Genomic DNA, 19,142 nt, shown 5'->3' with positions numbered 1-19,142 from the left:
AAATGCCAACCTGCCTCCAGAACAAGATTCATGACAATAAATGCCAACCTGCCTCCAGAACAAGATTCATGACAATAAATGCCAACCTGCCTCCCAGTCGTCCCCTCCTTATCTTTACAAGGCTGCAGAACATGCAAGCTAGTGATGTGGGGGTTCTCTCATAACCCTCAGTCCCCAGGTGGGTAGATGGCAGGTTGAATAAAGAGAAGCTAGTGATGTGGGGGTTCTCTCATAACCCTCAGTCCCCAGGTGGGTAGATGGCAGGTTGAATAAAGAGAAGCTAGTGATGTGGGGGTTCTCTCATAACCCTCAGTCCCCAGGTGGGTAGATGGCAGGTTGAATAAAGAGAAGCTAGTGATGTGGGGGTTCTCTCATAACCCTCAGTCCCCAGGTGGGTAGATGGCAGGTTGAATAAAGAGAAGCTAGTGATGTGGGGGTTCTCTCATAACCCTCAGTCCCCAGGTGGGTAGATGGCAGGTTGAATAAAGAGAAGCTAGTAATGTGGGGGTTCTCTCATAACCCTCAGTCCCCAGGTGGGTAGATGGCAGGTTGAATAAAGAGAAGCTAGTGATGTGGGGGTTCTCTCATAACCCTCAGTCCCCAGGTGGGTAGATGGCAGGTTGAATAAAGAGAAGCTAGTGATGTGGGGGTTCTCTCATAACCCTCAGTCCCCAGGTGGGTAGATGGCAGGTTGAATAAAGAGAAGCTATGATGTGGGGGTTCTCTCATAACCCTCAGTCCCCAGGTGGGTAGATGGCAGGTTGAATAAAGAGAAGCTAGTGATGTGGGGGTTCTCTCATAACCCTCAGTCCCCAGGTGGGTAGATGGCAGGTTGAATAAAGAGAAGCTAGTGATGTGGGGGTTCTCTCATAACCCTCAGTCCCCAGGTGGGTAGATGGCAGGTTGAATAAAGAGAAGCTAGTGATGTGGGGGTTCTCTCATAACCCTCAGTCCCCAGGTGGGTAGATGGCAGGTTGAATAAAGAGAAGCTAGTGATGTGGGGGTTCTCTCATAACCCTCAGTCCCCAGGTGGGTAGATGGCAGGTTGAATAAAGAGAAGCTAGTAATGTGGGGGTTCTCTCATAACCCTCAGTCCCCAGGTGGGTAGATGGCAGGTTGAATAAAGAGAAAACAAAAGGCAACATAAAACAATCCATAAATGTATAATTATTATGTAATTTACACAAAACATTAAGGACACCTTTCTTTCCATGACAAACTGACCAGGCGTAACTCAGTATGAGGAAGGTATCCTTAATATTTTGTCCTCTCAGTGGCTCTGACCCTTTACATAACAGCCCATCCTCTTTTCCAGGAAACCTTCTTTAAATTTCCCCAAATGCTTCAACACTGATGCTCTCTCACAGCTGCTCCAGGGCCTCTTAGGTTAAGGAGTCATTCTCTTCTAACCTGATCACAGCTGCTCCAGGGCCTCTTGGGTTGAGGAGTCATTCTCTTCTAACCTGATCACAGCTGCTCCAGGGCCTCTTGGGTTGAGGAGTCATTCTCTTCTAACCTGATCACAGCTGCTCCAGGACCTCTTGGGTTGAGGAGTCATTCTCTTCTAACCTGATCACAGCTGCTCCAGGGCCTCTTGGGTTGAGGAGTCATTCTCTTCTAACCTGATCACAGCTGCTCCAGGACCTCTTGGGTTGAGGAGTCATTCTCTTCTAACCTGATCACAGCTGCTCCAGGGCCTCTTGAGTTGAGGAGTCATTCTCTTCTAACCTGATCACAGCTGCTCCAGGGCCTCTTGGGTTGAGGAGTCATTCTCTTCTTACCTGATCACAGCTGCTCCACGGCCTCTTGGGTTGAGGAGTCATTCTCTTCTAACCTGATCACAAACAAAGACAAGATTCAAACAAATAAACATGATGGTCCAACATAATAGGGGGGGGGGGGAGTATAGGGAAGGTAGGGGAGAGGAGGGGGTATAGGGAAGGTAGGGGAGAGGAGGGGGGGTATAGGGTAGGTAGGGGAGAGGAGGGAGTATAGGGTAGGTAGGGGAGAGGAGGGAGTATAGAGAAGGTAGGGGAGAGGAGGGGGGTATAGGGAAGGTAGGGGGGTATAGGGAAGGTAGGGGAGAGGAGGGGGGTATAGGGAAGGTAGGGGAGAGGAGGGGGTATAGGGAAGGTAGGGGAGAGGAGGGGGTATAGGGAAGGTAGGGGAGAGGAGGGGGGACTTCCTCCATGTCAGGTAAGCAGCCTCCAAGTCTACCCTCAACAACTGACCAGACTGAGTGAGTTCTGAACATCCCTCTCTGTCCTCTGATACTGCGTCCAAGTCTTCTTGGGTCTTTCTGGTGTCTCTGTCTTGAATCTTTAGTGAGTAATTTCCGTTCTTTCCCAGGCTGCCTGAAGAACACAAAAAGATGGCACATACAAAAGAGTTATAAACTATCAAAATAGAGAATCCCACACTCCATATATAAACTCCCAGTAATTTATTGGGTATTTACCAACGTTTCAGCATCAGTGTGCCTTCTTCAGGGTGATGTCATCAATACTTGAACCAGGTTATGTCTTGAGGTTGGTCTTGAGAACTCGGTCAGGTGCACAGCTCACTCTATTTCCGGTCACAACCCGGTCACAACTTGCAGACTTGTTTACGCTGCTGTGCGTTTTTGTTGCCGATCTTACTTTGATACCTGACGGTTTTTTACTTTTTCATTACCGTATATTTTTACTTTTTCCCTCACTCAACTTTTTTCATTCAACTTTTTCACCCCGGAGGTTTTATCTGGACATGGTTCGTCAGGACTTCAAACAGCCGAAGCTAAGTAACATTAACATGATGCCTTCTAATTGCAGTCGTTGTACTTATAATACACAGGAGAACGATCGCCTTACGGCAAGGATAGCTGTGCTGCAAGCCCAGCTTCAGACGCGATCGTTAGGCAAGGGTAATTTCAGTGTAGGAAAGGATGAAACAGCGTCTGTGCCACCAGTAAGTACAGATAGTAACGTTAGTATAAACCCCCTCGCACGGTCCCCGCAGCCGGACATCTTTCTCATGGCTTCTGGAGGGAAACGCTGTAGGAATGCTCAACCGGTGTCGCTTATTCAGCCGACAGAAACTTTCAACCGGTTCTCCCCATTAAGCGAGTCGGAGTCGGAGGCCGAGACTTCTCTGGTCTCTACTCCTCCCGTTGTGGGGTCTGAGACGCCGACGGCTCCCACCATTAGCTCTGACAAATTGAAAACCCTAGTCATTGGCGACTCCATTACCCGCAGTATTAGACTTAAAACTAATCATCCAGCGATCATACACTGTTTACCAGGGGGCAGGGCTACCGACGTTAAGGCTAATCTAAAGACGGTGCTGGCTAAAGCTAAAACTGGCGAGTGTAGAGAGTATAGAGATATTGTTATCCACGTCGGCACCAACGATGTTAGGATGAAACAGTCAGAGGTCACCAACGGCAACATAGCTTCAGCGTGTAAATCAGCTAGAAAGATGTGTCGGCATCGATTAATTGTCTCTGGCCCCCTCCCAGTTAGGGGGAGTGATGAGCTCTACAGCAGAGTCTCACAACTCAATCGCTGGTTGAAAACTGTTTTCTGCCCCTCCCAAAAGATAGAATTTGTAGATAATTGGCCCTCTTTCTGGGACTCACCCACAAACAGGACCAAGCCTGGCCTGTTGAGGAGTGACGGACTCCATCCTAGCTGGAGGGGTGCTCTCATCTTATCTACGAACATAGACAGGGCTCTAACTCCTCTAGCTCCACAATGAAATAGGGTGCAGGCCAGGCAGCAGGCTGTTAGCCAGCCTGCCAGCTTAGTGGAGTCTGCCACTAGCACAGTCAGCGTAGTCAGCTCAGCTTTCCCCATTGAGACCGTGTCTGTGCCTCGATCTTGGTTGGGCAAAATTAAAAATGGCGGTGTTCGCTTTAGCAATCTCACTAGTATAAAGACCTCCTCCATTCCTGCCATTATTGAAAGAGATTGTGATACCTCACATCTCAAAATTGGGTTACTTAATGTTAGATCCCTCACTTCCAAGGCAGTTATAGTCAATGAACTAATCACTGATAATAATCTTGATGTGATTGGCCTGACTAAAACATGGCTTAAGCCTGATGAATTTACTGTGTTAAATGAGGCCTCACCCCCTGGTTACATTAGTGACCATACCCCCCGTGCATCCGGCAAAGGCGGAGGTGTTGCTAACATTTACGATAGCAAATTTCAATTTACAAAAAAAAAAACAACAATGACGTTTTCGTCTTTTGAGCTTCTAGTCATGAAATCTATGCAGCCTACTCACTCACTTTTTATAGCTACTGTTTATAGGCCTCCTGGGCCATATGCAGTGTTCCTCACTGAGTTCCCTGAATTCCTATCGGATCTTGTAGTCATAGCAGATAATATTCTAATTTTTGGTGACTTTAACATTCACATGGAAAAGTCCACAGACCCACTCCAAAAGGCTTTCGGAGCCATCATCGACTCAGTGGGTTTTGTCCAACATGTCTCTGGACCTACTCACTGCCACAGTCATACTCTGGACCTAGTTTTGTCCCATGGAATAAATGTTGTGGATCTAAATGTTTTTCCTCATAATCCTGGACTATCGGACCACCATTTTATTACGTTTGCAATTGCAACAAATAATCTGCTCAGACCCCAACCAAGGAGCATTAAAAGTCGTGCTATAAATTCTCAGACAACCCAAAGATTCCTTGATGCCCTTCCAGACTGCCTCTGCCTACCCAAGGACGTCAGAGGACAAAAATCAGTTAACCACCTAACCGAGGAACTCAATTTAACCTTGCGCAATACCCTAGATGCAGTTGCACCCCTAAAAACTAAAAACATCTGTCATAAGAAACTAGCTCCCTGGTATACAGAAAATACACGAGCTCTGAAGCAAGCTTCCAGAAAATTGGAACGGAAATGGCGCCACACCAAACTGGAAGTCTTCCGACTAGCTTGGAAAGACAGTACCGTGCAGTATCGAAGAGCCCTTACTGCTGCTCGATCATCCTATTTTTCCAACTTAATTGAGGAAAATAAGAACAATCCGAAATTTCTTTTTGATACTGTCGCAAAGCTAACTAAAAAGCAGCCTTCGCAAATGGAGGATGGCTTTCACTTCAGCAGTAATAAATTTATGAACTTCTTTGAGGAAAAGATCATGATCATTAGAAAGCAAATTACAGACTCCTCTTTAAATCTGGGTATTCCTCCAAAGCTCCATTGTCCTGAGTCTGCACAACTCTGCCAGGACCTAGGATCAAGGGAGATACTAAAGTGTTTTAGTACTATATCTCTTGACGCAATGATGAAAATAATCATGGCCTCCAAACCCTCAAGCTGCATACTGGACCCTATTCCAACTAAACTACTGAAAGAGCTGCTTCCTGTGCTTGGCCCTCCTATGTTGAACATAATAAACGGCTCTCTATCCACCGGATGTGTACCAAGCTCACTAAAAGTGGCAGTAATAAAGCCTCTCTTGAAAAAGCCGAATCTTGATCCAGAAAATATAAAAAACTATCGGCCTATATCGAATCTTCCATTCCTCTCAAAATTTTTTGAAAAAGCTGTTGCACAGCAACTCACTGCCTTCCTGAAGACAAACAATGTATACGAAACGCTTCAGTCTGGTTTTAGACCCCATCATAGCACTGAGGCTGCACTTGTGAAGGTGGTAAATGACCTTTTAATGACGTCAGACCGAGGCTCTGCATCTGTCCTCGTGCTCCTAGATCTTAGTGCCGCTTTTGATACCATCGATCACCACATTCTTTTGGAGAGATTGGAAACCCAAATTGGTCTACATGGACAAGTTCTGGCCTGGTTTAGATCTTATCTGTCGGAAAGATACCAGTTTGTCTCTGTGAATGGTTTGTCCTCTGACAAATCAATTGTAAATTTCGGTGTTCCTCAAGGTTCCGTTTTAGGACCACTATTGTTTTCACTATATATTTTACCTCTTGGGGATGTCATTCGAAAACATAATGTTAAATTTCACTGCTATGCGGACGACACACAGCTGTACATTTCAATGAAACATGGTGAAGCCCCAAAATTGCCCTCGCTAGAAGCCTGTGTTTCAGACATAAAGAAGTGGATGGCTGCAAACTTTCTACTTTTAAACTCGGACAAAACAGAGATGCTTGTTCTAGGTCCTAAGAAACAAAGAGATCTTCTGTTGAATCTGACAATTAATCTGGATGGTTGTACAGTCGTCTCAAATAAAACTGTGAAGGACCTCGGCGTTACTCTGGACCCTGATCTCTCTTTTGAAGAACATATCAAGACTGTTTCAAGGACAGCTTTTTTCCATCTACGTAACATTGCAAAAATCAGAAATTTTCTGTCCAAAAATGACGCAGAAAAATTAATCCATGCTTTTGTTACTTCTAGGCTGGACTACTGCAATGCTCTACTTTCCGGCTACCCGGATAAAGCACTAAATAAACTTCAGTTAGTGCTAAATACAGCTGCTAGAATCCTGACTAGAACCAAAAAATTTGATCATATTACCCCAGTGCTAGCCTCCCTACACTGGCTTCCTGTTAAGGCAAGGGCTGATTTCAAGGTTTTACTGCTAACCTACAAAGCATTACATGGGCTTGCTCCTACCTATCTTTCCGATTTGGTCCTGCCGTACATACCTACACGTACGCTAAGGTCACAAGACGCAGGCCTCCTAATTGTCCCTAGAATTTCTAAGCAAACGGCTGGAGGTAGGGCTTTCTCCTATAGAGCTCCATTTTTATGGAATGGTCTGCCTACCAATGTGAGAGACGCAGACTCAGTCTCAACCTTTAAGTCTTTACTGAAGACTTATCTCTTCAGTAGGTCCTATGATTAAGTATAGTCTGGCCCAGGAGTGTGAAGGTGAACGGAAAGGCTGGAGCAACGAACCGCCCTTGCTGTCTCTGCCTTGCCGGTCCCCCTCTTTCCACTGGGATTCTCTGCCTCTAACCCTTTTACAGGGGCTGAGTCACTGGCCTACTGGTGTTCTTCCATGCCGTCCATGGGAGGGGTGCGTCACTTGAGTGGGTTGAGTCACTGACGTGGTCTTCCTGTCTGTGTTGGCGCCCCCCCCTTGGGTTGTGCCATGGCGGAGATCGTTGTGGGCTATACTCGGCCTTGTCTTAGGACGGTAAGTTGGTGGTTGGAGACATCCCTCTAGTGGTGTGGGGGCTGTGCTTTGGCAAAGTGGGTGGGGTTATATCCTGCCTGTTTGGCCCTGTCCGGGGGTATCATCGGATGGGGCCACAGTGTCTTCTGATCCCTCCTGTCTCAGCCTCCAGTATTTATGCTGCAGTAGTTTATGTGTCGGGGGGCTAGGGTCAGTCTGTTACATCTGGAGTATTTTTCTTGTCTTATCCGGTGTCCTGTGTGTATTTAAATATGCTCTCTCTAATTCTCTCTTTCTCTCTTTCTGTCTTTCTCTCGGAGGACCTGAGCCCTAGGACCATGCCTCAGGACTACCTGGTATGATGACTCCTTGCTGTCCCCAGTCCACCTGGCCTTGCTGCTGCTCCAGTTTCAACTGTTCTGCCTGCGGCTATGGAACCCTGACCTGTTCACCGGACGTGCTTGTTGCACCCTCGACAACTACTATGATTATTATTATTTGACCATGCTGGTCATTTATGAACATTTTAACATTTTAACATTTTGACCATGTTCTGTTATAATATCCACCCTGCACAGCCAGAAGAGGACTGGCCACCCCTCATAGCCTGGTTCCTCTCTAGGTTTCTTCCTAGGTTTTTGGCCTTTCTAGGGAGTTTTTCCTAGGGAGTTTTTCCTAGCCACCGTGCTTCTTTCACATGCTTTGCTTGCTGTTTGGGGTTTTAGGCTGGGTTTCTGTACAGCACTTTGAGAATATCAGCTGATGTACGAAGGGCTATATAAAAATAAATTTGAAAAATAAATTTGATGTAGACGAACAGTGCAATTAGTGCAACCAATGACAATAGAGAGGGGTGTGTCATAATGATTAAGTTAATTACAATGAATTAATGAAACTGTTAAAAAAACAATAGTTTATGGCATATTAACCTCTCTGGGCTAGGCGGGACCATTATGATCTAGGATCAGGTCCCCCCTGCTTTCGCTGTAAAGCCTTTTTGAAATCGGACAGTGTGGTTAGATAAAGGAGAGTCTTGTCTTTAAAATGCTGTGAAATAGTCATATGTTTGAAAAATTTAAGTTTTTGTATTTTTGAGGAATTTGCAATTCGCGCCACGCCTATCATTGGATATTGGAGCAGGTGTTCCGCTAGCAGAATGTCTAGATGTAAGAGGTTAAATAAAGGTGAAATAATGAAAAAAAAAATATCCTATATCATAATGAATCAGATTACATGGAGAGGGGGGGACCTGATCCTAGATCATAATGAATCAGATTACATGGAGAGGGGGGGACCTGATCCTAGATCATAATGAATCAGATTACATGGAGAGGGGGGACCTGATCCTAGATCATAATGAATCAGATTACATGGAGAGGGGGGGACCTGATCCTATATCATAATGAATCAGATTACATGGAGAGGGGGGACCTGATTGAATATCATAATGAATCAGATTACATGGAGAGGGGGGACCTGATCCTATATCATAATGAATCAGATTACATGGAGAGGGGGACCTGATCCTATATCATAATGAATCAGATTACATTGAGAGCCAGATATATATAATATACCCTACCATTTTTTTAATATTTAAATAGCTGTAAAATAGTCATATGTTTGAGAAATTGAAGTAATAGGATTTTTAAGGTTTTGAAAATCGCGCCACAGGCTGCAAGTGGCTGTTACGTAGGTGGGACGAATTCGTCCCGCCTAGCCCAGAGAGGTTAATTTATCCAATCCACATTTTTATTGTGAGTCGACCACCAAAAAAGACTTGATTCCAATCCAGCCCATATCTGATTCCTAGCTTTAAACTCATCAGGCACCCCCCTTGGAACCCCAATGCTATCAATGTAAATTCTATCGTCAAAGGACCCTGACGGAGCACTCCTCCCCTCTCTTTAACCTGGCCCTAGGTCTTTGTGTTGTATAAGGGTGAAGGGCATGCCTAACTGTACCAATGCACAAATACCAGTCCAATTTGCAGGCAGGTTTGGCCACAGCTTCATACCTCCACACAACCACCAGACATCCGCTCTCAGCCTTTTTATCTTACTAAAGTCCTCGGAACTCAACCACCCAGTCAGGTCCCTCATTGTCTCGTCAGTTGTAACATTCTCTGTCCTATTGCATGTTCTTACTTCCCCTACGTTCCATCCGTGTGTGTTGTGTCGAGCCACACAATAATAGTCTCCTCCTGCGACTGTGAAAGGGGGAAGTCTGAATCAAATGGACACATAGGATACAGATAATGCAGATCAGTGCAACTGTCTGGCTTCCTTGCCTTCATGAACAGCTTAACCATACAGGCCATTCCCCTTGGTAAATTAATTCCATCGAGTAGAAAGGGGATGGTTGTCAACTGAAGTTTGGCTGTTGCGCAGGCATAACCTTCTTCTTTAGCTACTGATCTAGCTGTATACTGAATCCATTCCAGCCATAGGTTGGAATCCCCAAACCAAGTCTCCACCTCAATCACTTCCTTAACCTCTCTAGGCTAGGCGGGACGAATTCGTCCCACCTACGTAACAGCCACTGCTATCCTGTGGCGCGATTTTCAAAACCTTAAAAATCCTATTACTTCAATTTCTCAAACATATGACTATTTTACAGCCATTTAAAGACAAGACTCTCGTTAATCTAACCACACTGTCCGATTTCAAAAAGGCTTTACAGCGAAAGCAAAACATTAGATAATGTCAGCAGAGTACCAAGCCAGAAATAATCAGACACCCATTTTTCAAGCTAGCATATAATGTCACATAAACCCAGAAGACAGCTAAATGCAGCACTAACCTTTTACAAACTTCATCAGATGACACACCTAGGACATCATGTTACACACAGCATGCATTCTTTTGTTCAATAAAGGTCATATTTATATATAAAAACAGTATTTTACATCGGCGTCTGAGTTGACTAACTATTTTCCCCTCAAATGCGTCCCGGGAAACAGTGCATAATTCCATTTATTACTATTCGAAAACAATTTTTTTAATTTATATTGTCAATCTAACATTTATAGATGAATATCTCTTGAGAACACCTGTCATACCAGATTTTAAATTAACTTTACTGGGTAATCACACTTTGCGATAAAAGGAGATGCGATACTCAGAAAATGAGCCTGGAATACTAGCGCCGCGCCATCTTGGAACAATCGCATGTCACATCTCATCTTGTATAATATTGTCAATAATCGCCTACCTTTAGTTGTCTTCATCAGAAAGCACTCAGAATCCCAGGTCCACAACAGATGTATTTTCGGTCGAAAAAGTCCATAATTCATGTTCCATTAGCCTGCTGTTGGTAGCGTGTCCTAGGGCTATCTCCAAATCTTCCGACGTGCGCGGGACAGAAGTTTAGGAAAATGTACTTTTCCCCTCCTCTAGGTTCGTTCAAACATGTCAAACGTTGTAAAACATTAATCTTCAGGGCCTGTAACACCAAGAGAGCCAATAAGATTTGACGGGGACGATTGCAGAGTGTTTTGAAACACTTCCAAAGGTGGGGGTAGACAGGGCCGCCGACGTCATAATGGTGATGGCCCATCCCCTGTGACCAATTTCCAACGCGTATCATTCACTGAGTTTCGACTGTATAAGGCTCAAACCACTGTGAAAAGACTGGGGACATCTAGTGGAAGCAATAGGAAGTGCTCAGTGAACCATTGCTCACGGTTTGATTAATAGGCAAAGTGATGAAGTCGAGTCCACAATTCAGAATTACACTTCCTGTTTCAATCGGTCTCGGGGTTTTGACTGCCATATGAGTTCTGTTATACTCACAGACACCATTCAAACAGTTTTAGAAACTTTAGGGTGTTTTCTATCCATATATAATAAGTATATGCATGTCCTAGCTTCTGAGTTTGATTAGTAGGCCGTTGAAAATGGGAACAAATTTTTTTCAAAATGCGCTGTGGCGCTCCCTAACCTAGGGTAGCCCCAAGAGGTCAACTTTTCTGACACACACACACACATTAGTACATTCATCTTATAATCACTCGGTTATACCTTTTTTAGGGTGAAATCATTTAGTCAAACCTTTAATCATATTATTTCCATTACAATCAACCCTATTGGCTAAATATTTCACATACACTATAACACATCTATTTTTATTGGATTCAGAAATGTCACACAAAATCAAACTAGATCAAAGAAAACGAATACATGTATTTTCATTACATACTTATCAATGACTGTTCTAAACCTATGTCCAGTCATAACTCTTCGGATTAAGATTTTTGCTATGACCTTCATTTAGAGAAACAGTCTTCCTAAACATTAAAGATGGTCTCGTCTAACATGGGCTCCTCGTAATTGAATGAATCCTCCACCAGGCTCGGCGGTAGGTATTTGTCATCCCACTGGTCTGAACTTGGAATCGGTCCGTATCTCACCATCTGCTCCGTCATCGATCTCTCCAGAGCCCTGGAAATGAGACCTCTCGCACAAGGGACCAAACAACAACCACATAATATCAACACAGTCATACAGGTGAAAGCAGCCCACAACACAGTGATTACAACCTTTTTCCATTTTCCGAACGTACTATCAAACCATCCCGTGAGTGCCGTGTCCACCCCGGAATTTTCTGCTAACTCCTGAGCTAAATTGTTTAGACCGGCCAGGACCTTGGTCACTGATCCATCTGGAGCTGTGTTCTCAGGGATGAAAGTACAGCATTCAGATCCAAACATCACACACACACCACCCTTTTCAGCCAGAAGCATATCCAAAGCTATTCTATTCTGCAATACCATCAAAGTGGTCGCAGCTGTCTGTTCTGCTAACCCTTGAATTGCCTCTCTGGTATAGTTGATGAAACGCTGTTGGTTATAATAAATGTAATTTATCCAATCCACATTTTTATTGAGAGTCGACCACCAAAAAAGACTTGATTCCAATCCAGCCCATATCTGATTCCTAGCTTTAAACTCATCAGGCACCCCCCTTGGAACCCCAATGCTATCAATGTAAATTCTATCGTCAAAGGACCCTGACAGAGCACTCCTCCCCTCTCTTTCACCTGGCACTAGGTCTTTGTGTTGTATAAGGGTGAAGGGCATGCCTAACTGTACCAATGCACAAATACCAGTCCAATTTGCAGGCAGGTTTGGCCACAGCTTCATACCTCCACACAACCACCAGACATCCGCTCTCGGCCTTTTTATCTTACTAAAGTCCTCGGAACTCAACCACCCAGTCAGGTCCCTCATTGTCTCGTCAGTTGTAACATTCTCTGTCCTATTGACTTCCCCCTTTCACAGTCGCAGGAGGAGACTATTATTGTGTGGCTCGACACAACACACCGGATGAAATGTAGGGGAAGTAAGAACATGCAATAGGACAGAGAATGTTACAACTGACGAGACAATGAGGGACCTGACTGGGTGGTTGAGTTCCGAGGACTTTAGTAAGATAAAAAGGCCGAGAGCGGATGTCTGGTGGTTGTGTGGAGGTATGAAGCTGTGGCCAAACCTGCCTGCAAATTGGACTGGTATTTGTGCATTGGTACAGTTAGGCATGCCCTTCACCCTTATACAACACAAAGACCTAGTGCCAGGTGAAAGAGAGGGGAGGAGTGCTCTGTCAGGGTCCTTTGACGATAGAATTTACATTGATAGCATTGGGGTTCCAAGGGGGGTGCCTGATGAGTTTAAAGCAAGGAATCAGATATGGGCTGGATTGGAATCAAGTCTTTTTTGGTGGTTGACTCTCAATAAAAATGTGGATTGGATAAATTACATTTATTATAACCAACAGCGTTTCATCAACTATACCAGAGAGGCAATTCAAGGGTTAGCAGAACAGACAGCTGCGACCACTTTGATGGTATGGCAGAATAAAATAGCTTTGGATATGCTTCTGGCTGAAAAGGGTGGTGTGTGTGTGATGTTCGGATCTGAATGCTGTACTTTCATCCCTGAGAACACAGCTCCAGATGGATCAGTGACCAAGGCCCTGGCCGGTCTAAACAATTTAGCTCAGGAGTTAGCAGAAAATTCCAGGGTGGACACGGCACTCACGGGATGGTTTGATAGTACGTTCGGAAAATGGAAAAAGGTTGTAATCACTGTGTTGTGGGCTGCTTTCACCTGTATGACTGTGTTGATATTATGTGGTTGTTGTTTGGTCCCTTGTGCGAGAGGTCTCATTTCCAGGGCTCTGGAGAGATCGATGACGGAGCAGATGGTGAGATACGGACCGATTCCAAGTTCAGACCAGTGGGATGACAAATACCTACCGCCGAGCCTGGTGGAGGATTCATTCAATTACGAGGAGCCCATGTTAGACGAGACCATCTTTAATGTTTAGGAAGACTGTTTCTCTAAATGAAGGTCATAGCAAAAATCCTAATCCGAAGAGTTATGACTGGACATAGGCTTAGAACAGTCATTGATAAGTATGTAATGAAAATACATGTATTCGTTTTCTTTGATCTAGTTTGATTTTGTGTGACATTTCTGAATCCAATAAAAATAGATGTGTTATAGTGTATGTGAAATATTTAGCCAATAGGGTTGATTGTAATGGAAATAATATGATTAAAGGTTTGACTAAATGATTTCACCCTAAAAAAGGTATAACCGAGTGATTATAAGATGAATGTACTAATGTGTGTGTGTGTGTCAGAAAAGTTGACCTCTTGGGGCTACCCTAGGTTAGGGAGCGCCACAGCGCATTTTGAAAAAAATTCGTTCCCATTTTCAACGGCCTACTAATCAAACTCAGAAGCTAGGACATGCATATACTTATTATATATGGATAGAAAACACCCTAAAGTTTCTAAAACTGTTTGAATGGTGTCTGTGAGTATAACAGAACTCATATGGCAGTCAAAACCCCGAGACCGATTGAAACAGGAAGTGTAATTCTGAATTGTGGACTCGACTTCATCACTTTGCCTATTAATCAAACCGTGAGCAATGGTTCACTGAGCACTTCCTATTGCTTCCACTAGATGTCCCCAGTCTTTTCACAGTGGTTTGAGCCTTATACAGTCGAAACTCAGTGAATGATACGCGTTGGAAATTGGTCACAGGGGATGGGCCATCACCATTATGACGTCGGCGGCCCTGTCTACCCCCACCTTTGGAAGTGTTTCAAAACACTCTGCAATCGTCCCCGTCAAATCTTATTGGCTCTCTTGGTGTTACAGGCCCTGAAGATTAATGTTTTACAACGTTTGACATGTTTGAACGAACCTAGAGGAGGGGAAAAGTACATTTTCCTAAACTTCTGTCCCGCGCACGTCGGAAGATTTGGAGATAGCCCTAGGACACGCTACCAACAGCAGGCTAATGGAACATGAATTATGGACTTTTTCGACCGAAAATACATCTGTTGTGGACCTGGGATTCTGAGTGCTTTCTGATGAAGACAACTAAAGGTAGGCGATTATTGACAATATTATACAAGATGAGATGTGACATGCGATTGTTCCAAGATGGCGCGGCGCTAGTATTCCAGGCTCATTTTCTGAGTATCGCATCTCCTTTTATCGCAAAGTGTGATTACCCAGTAAAGTTAATTTAAAATCTGGTATGACAGGTGTTCTCAAGAGATATTCATCTATAAATGTTAGATTGACAATATAAATAAAAAAAATTGTTTTCGAATAGTAATAAATGGAATTATGCACTGTTTCCCGGGACGCATTTGAGGGGAAAATAGTTAGTCAACTCAGACGCCGATGTAAAATACTGTTTTTATATATAAATATGACCTTTATTGAACAAAAGAATGCATGCTGTGTGTAACATGATGTCCTAGGTGTGTCATCTGATGAAGTTTGTAAAAGGTTAGTGCTGCATTTAGCTGTCTTCTGGGTTTATGTGACATTATATGCTAGCTTGAAAAATGGGTGTCTGATTATTTCTGGCTTGGTACTCTGCTGACATTATCTAATGTTTTGCTTTCGCTGTAAAGCCTTTTTGAAATCGGACAACGTGGTTAGATTAAGGAGATGTTTATCTTTCAAAGAGTGTATGTTTGAAAAATTTGAATTTTGACATTTATTTGGTTTCAAATTTGCCGCTCTTGAAATGCACCTGCTGTTGATAGGGTGCACCACGGGTGGCACGCTAGCGTCCCACATAGCCCCAAGAGGTTAATGATTTAGCAATGTAAGTAACCAGACAGCAGACAACTTGTGACCACTGTGAAACTGATAACAGGAAGAAGGTCTCCCCACCCAGGGAGGGGAGAAACCTTTAGGCTTGCAGTAGATTATGTAACATGGGGCAGGATATGATAAGCAATGTATGAGATGGAGAAGACTTGTAAATAAGCATTGACAGTGTTAACCTGTTGGGTCTAGGGGGCAGCATTTGCACGTCTGGATAAAAAAAATGTACCCGATTTAATCTGGTTACTAATCCTACCCAGTAACTAGAATATGCATATACTTATTATATATGGATAGAAAACACTCTAAAGTTTCCAAAACTGTTTGAATGGTGTCTGTGAGTATAACAGAACTCATTTGGCAGGCAAAACCCTGAGACATTTTCTGACAGGAAGTGGATACCTGATGTGTTGTATTGACTTTAAACCTATCCCATTGAAAAACACAGGGGTTTAGGAATATTTTGGCACTTCCTATTGCTTCCACTAGATGTCACCAGCCTTTACAAAGTGTTTTGAGTCTTCTGGAGGGAGATCTGACCGAACAAGAGCCATGGAAAGATGATGTCCCATTAGACACCTGGCGCGCGAGTTCATGTTGGGTACCCTCGTTCCAATACGTTATAAAAGAGTATGCATTCGTCCACCTTGAATATTATTCATGTTCTGGTTAAAAAAGGCCCTAATGATTTATGCTATACAACGTTTGACATGTTTGAACGAACGGAAATATATTTTTTCCCCTCGTTCATGACGAGAAGTCCGGCTGGCTTACATCATGTGCTAACGAGACGGAGATTTTTGGACATAGATGATGAGCTTTTTTGAACAAAACTACATTCGTTATGGACCTGTGATACCTGGAAGTGACATCTGATGAAGAGAATCAAAGGTAATGGATTATTTACATAGTATTTTAGATCTCCCCAACATGACGTCTAGTCTGTATCGCAACGCGTATTTTTCTGGGCGCAGTGCTCAGATTATTGCAAAGTGTGATTTCCCAGTAAGGTTATTTTTAAATCTGGCAAGTTGATTGCGTTCAAGAGATGTAAATCTATAATTCTTTAAATGACAATATAATATTTTACCAATGTTTTCTAATTTTAATTATTTAATTTGTTACGCTGACTTGACTGCCGGTTATTGGAGGGAAACGATTTCCTCAACATCAATGCCATAGTAAAACGCTGTTTTTGGATATAAATATGAACTTGATAGAACTAAAAATGTATGCATTGTCTAACATAATGTCCTAGGAGTGTCATCTGATGGAGATTGTAAAAGGTTAGTGCATCATTTTAGCTGGTTTTATGGTTTTGGTGACCCTGTCTTTGACTTGACAAAACATTACACACAACTCTTGTAAATGTACTGTCCTAACATACTCTAAATTTATGCTTTCGCCGTAAAACCTTTTTGAAATCGTAAAACGTGGTTAGATTAAGGAGATGTTTATCTTTCAAATGGTGTAAAATAGTTGTATATTTGAAAAATTTGAATTTTGACATTTATTTGGATTCAAATTTGCCGCTCTTGAAATGCACCTGCTGTTGATGGAGTGCACCACGGGTGGCACGCTAGCGTCCCACCTAGCCCCAAGAGGTTAAAGAAGAGGAGGGGCATTTGTAAGGGGTATGACATATGGTATGACCAAATGTCAGGTATAAAAGGCTGTGTACATTGTATGATATTCAGAGCTCTCGTAAATAAACATTCTGACAAATTGTAGCTTGGCTCTCCGTCTGCGTCATTCAACCAGAATTTTACACCCTCTGGGGGGCAGACAGAGTAGTTTGATTGAAGTTCGGTTTATGAACATTGGGAACAGAATTCCCATGACAGAAGGTAGAAACTAAGGCCTGTAGGACCTGCCTTGTTGATAGTGTTGTTAAGAAGGTAGAGCAGGGATTTATTATGGACAGACTTCTCCCCATCTTAGCTACTGTCGTATCAATATGTTTTGACCATGGCAGTTTACAATCCAGGGTTACTCCAAGCAGTTTAGTCACCTCAACTTGCTAAATTTCCACATTATTCATTACGAGATGAACAGGTGAGCAGTACGCGTCTATGAAATTAGAGCATGAACAGTGTGAGGACCGTTAAAACGTCTTAGGGCTAGGGGGCAGTTTTCGGAAGTTCGGAGAGTCTGGCGAGCCCAAAGTAAAATGCCTGTTACTCAGGCCCAGAAGCTATGCATAGAATTGGTAGATTTGGAAGGAAAACACTCTGACGTTTCCAAAATTGTTAAAATAATGTCTGTGAGTATAACAGAACAGATGTGGCAGGTGAAAACCCGAAGAGCCCAAAAGCCCAAAAATAAATAAATAAAATCACAGGCTCATATTTTGTAAAGCTATTGAAAACTCCTATGTCCGTCACCCAGATTGCAATTCATAATAGCTTCCACTAGATGTCAACAGTATTTATTCAAGGTTTTGAGGCTTCAATTTTGAAAAATAAATAAATATTTACACTTTCAGTGAGCTGACTGCTTGGGTCACATCAGTGTTTTTGCGCGCAATGGAGAGGGTGCGCACTTGCGAATTTGGCATTCCTATTGAACACAGTACTTTCCGTATGAAATATTATAGTTTATTTACATTTTAGACAACCTGAGGATGATATAGACCCATTCTTTGACTTGTTTGGACGAAATTTACTGGTAGCTTTTAGAACTTCTTTGTCTGCATGTTGAAGGAGTGGATTTCTGAAGTCATGGCGCCTGCTAAACAGACTATTTTGGGATATAAAGAAGGACTTTATCGAACAAAACGACCATTCATTGTGTAGCTGGGACGCTTGGGATTGCAAACAGAGGAAGATCTTCAAAGGTAAGTGATTTATTTTATCGCTATTTGGGATTCTGTGACTCCTCTGCTTGTTTGGAAAATATGTTGTTGTGGGGTGCTGTCCTCAGATAATCGAATGCTATGCTTTCACCGTAAAGCCTTTTTGAAATCTGACAACGCAGTTCGATTGCCAAGATTCTAAGCTTTTAAATGATGTATGACACTTGTAATTTCATGAATGTTTAACCTCTTAGGGCTAGGGGGCAGTATTTACACCGCCGGATAAAAAACGTACTCGATTTAATCTGGTTACTACTCCTACCCAGTAACTAGAATATGCATATACTTATTAGATATGGTTAGAAAACACCCTAAAGTTTCTAAAACTGTTTGAATGGTGTCTGTGAGTATAACAGAACTCATTGATTTTAAACAGCGGTTGACATGCTTCGAAGTACGGTAATGGAATATTTAGAATTTTTTTGTCACGAATTGCGCCATGCTCGTAACCCTGATTTACCAATTCGGATAGTGTCTAGAACGCACGGATTATTTGGGACCAAACCAACATTTGTTATTGAAGTAGAAGTCCTGGGAGTGCATTCTGACGAAGAACACCAAAGGTAATAACATTTTTGTTATAGTAAATCTGATTTTGGTGAAGGCTAAACTTGCTGGGTGTCTAAATAGCTAGCCCGTGATGGGTGGGCTATGCACTTAGAATATTGCAAAATGTGCTTTCACCAAAAAGCTATTTTAAAATCGGACATATCGAGTGCATAGAGGAGTTCTGTATCTATAATTCTTAAAATAATTGTTTTGCTTTTTGTGAACGTTTATCGTGAGTAATTTAGTAAATTGTTAGTAAATTCCCCGGAAGTTTGCTAGTTCCCCGGGGGGTATGCTAGTTCCTAAACAGGTTAACCTGTTATGGATAGGGGGCAGTATTTTCACGGCCAGATAAAAAACGTACCCGAGTTAATCTGATTATTACTCCTGCCCAGTAACTAGAATATGCATATACTTATTACATATGGATAGAAAACACCCTAAAGTTTCTAAAACTGTTTGAATGGTGTCTGTGAGTATAACAGAACTCATTTGGCAG

At 42.9% G+C, this 19,142-nt stretch overlaps 1 long non-coding RNA gene across 1 annotated transcript in view; it reads left to right on the top strand.

The window, feature by feature from the left end:
• The window catches only part of LOC145877365 (uncharacterized), a 446,358-nt gene that overhangs the window by 27,123 nt on the left and 400,093 nt on the right, over positions 1 to 19,142 (top strand). The gene's annotated exons all lie outside the window — the stretch shown is intronic.

Source organism: Salmo salar, unplaced genomic scaffold (genome assembly GCF_965601325.2).
Source record: "Salmo salar unplaced genomic scaffold, fSalSal1 ptg000974l, whole genome shotgun sequence".
NCBI lineage: Eukaryota > Metazoa > Chordata > Actinopteri > Salmoniformes > Salmonidae > Salmo > Salmo salar.
The sequence above is the reverse complement of the archived record's forward strand: the minus strand, read 5'-3'. Positions and strand labels throughout refer to the sequence as shown.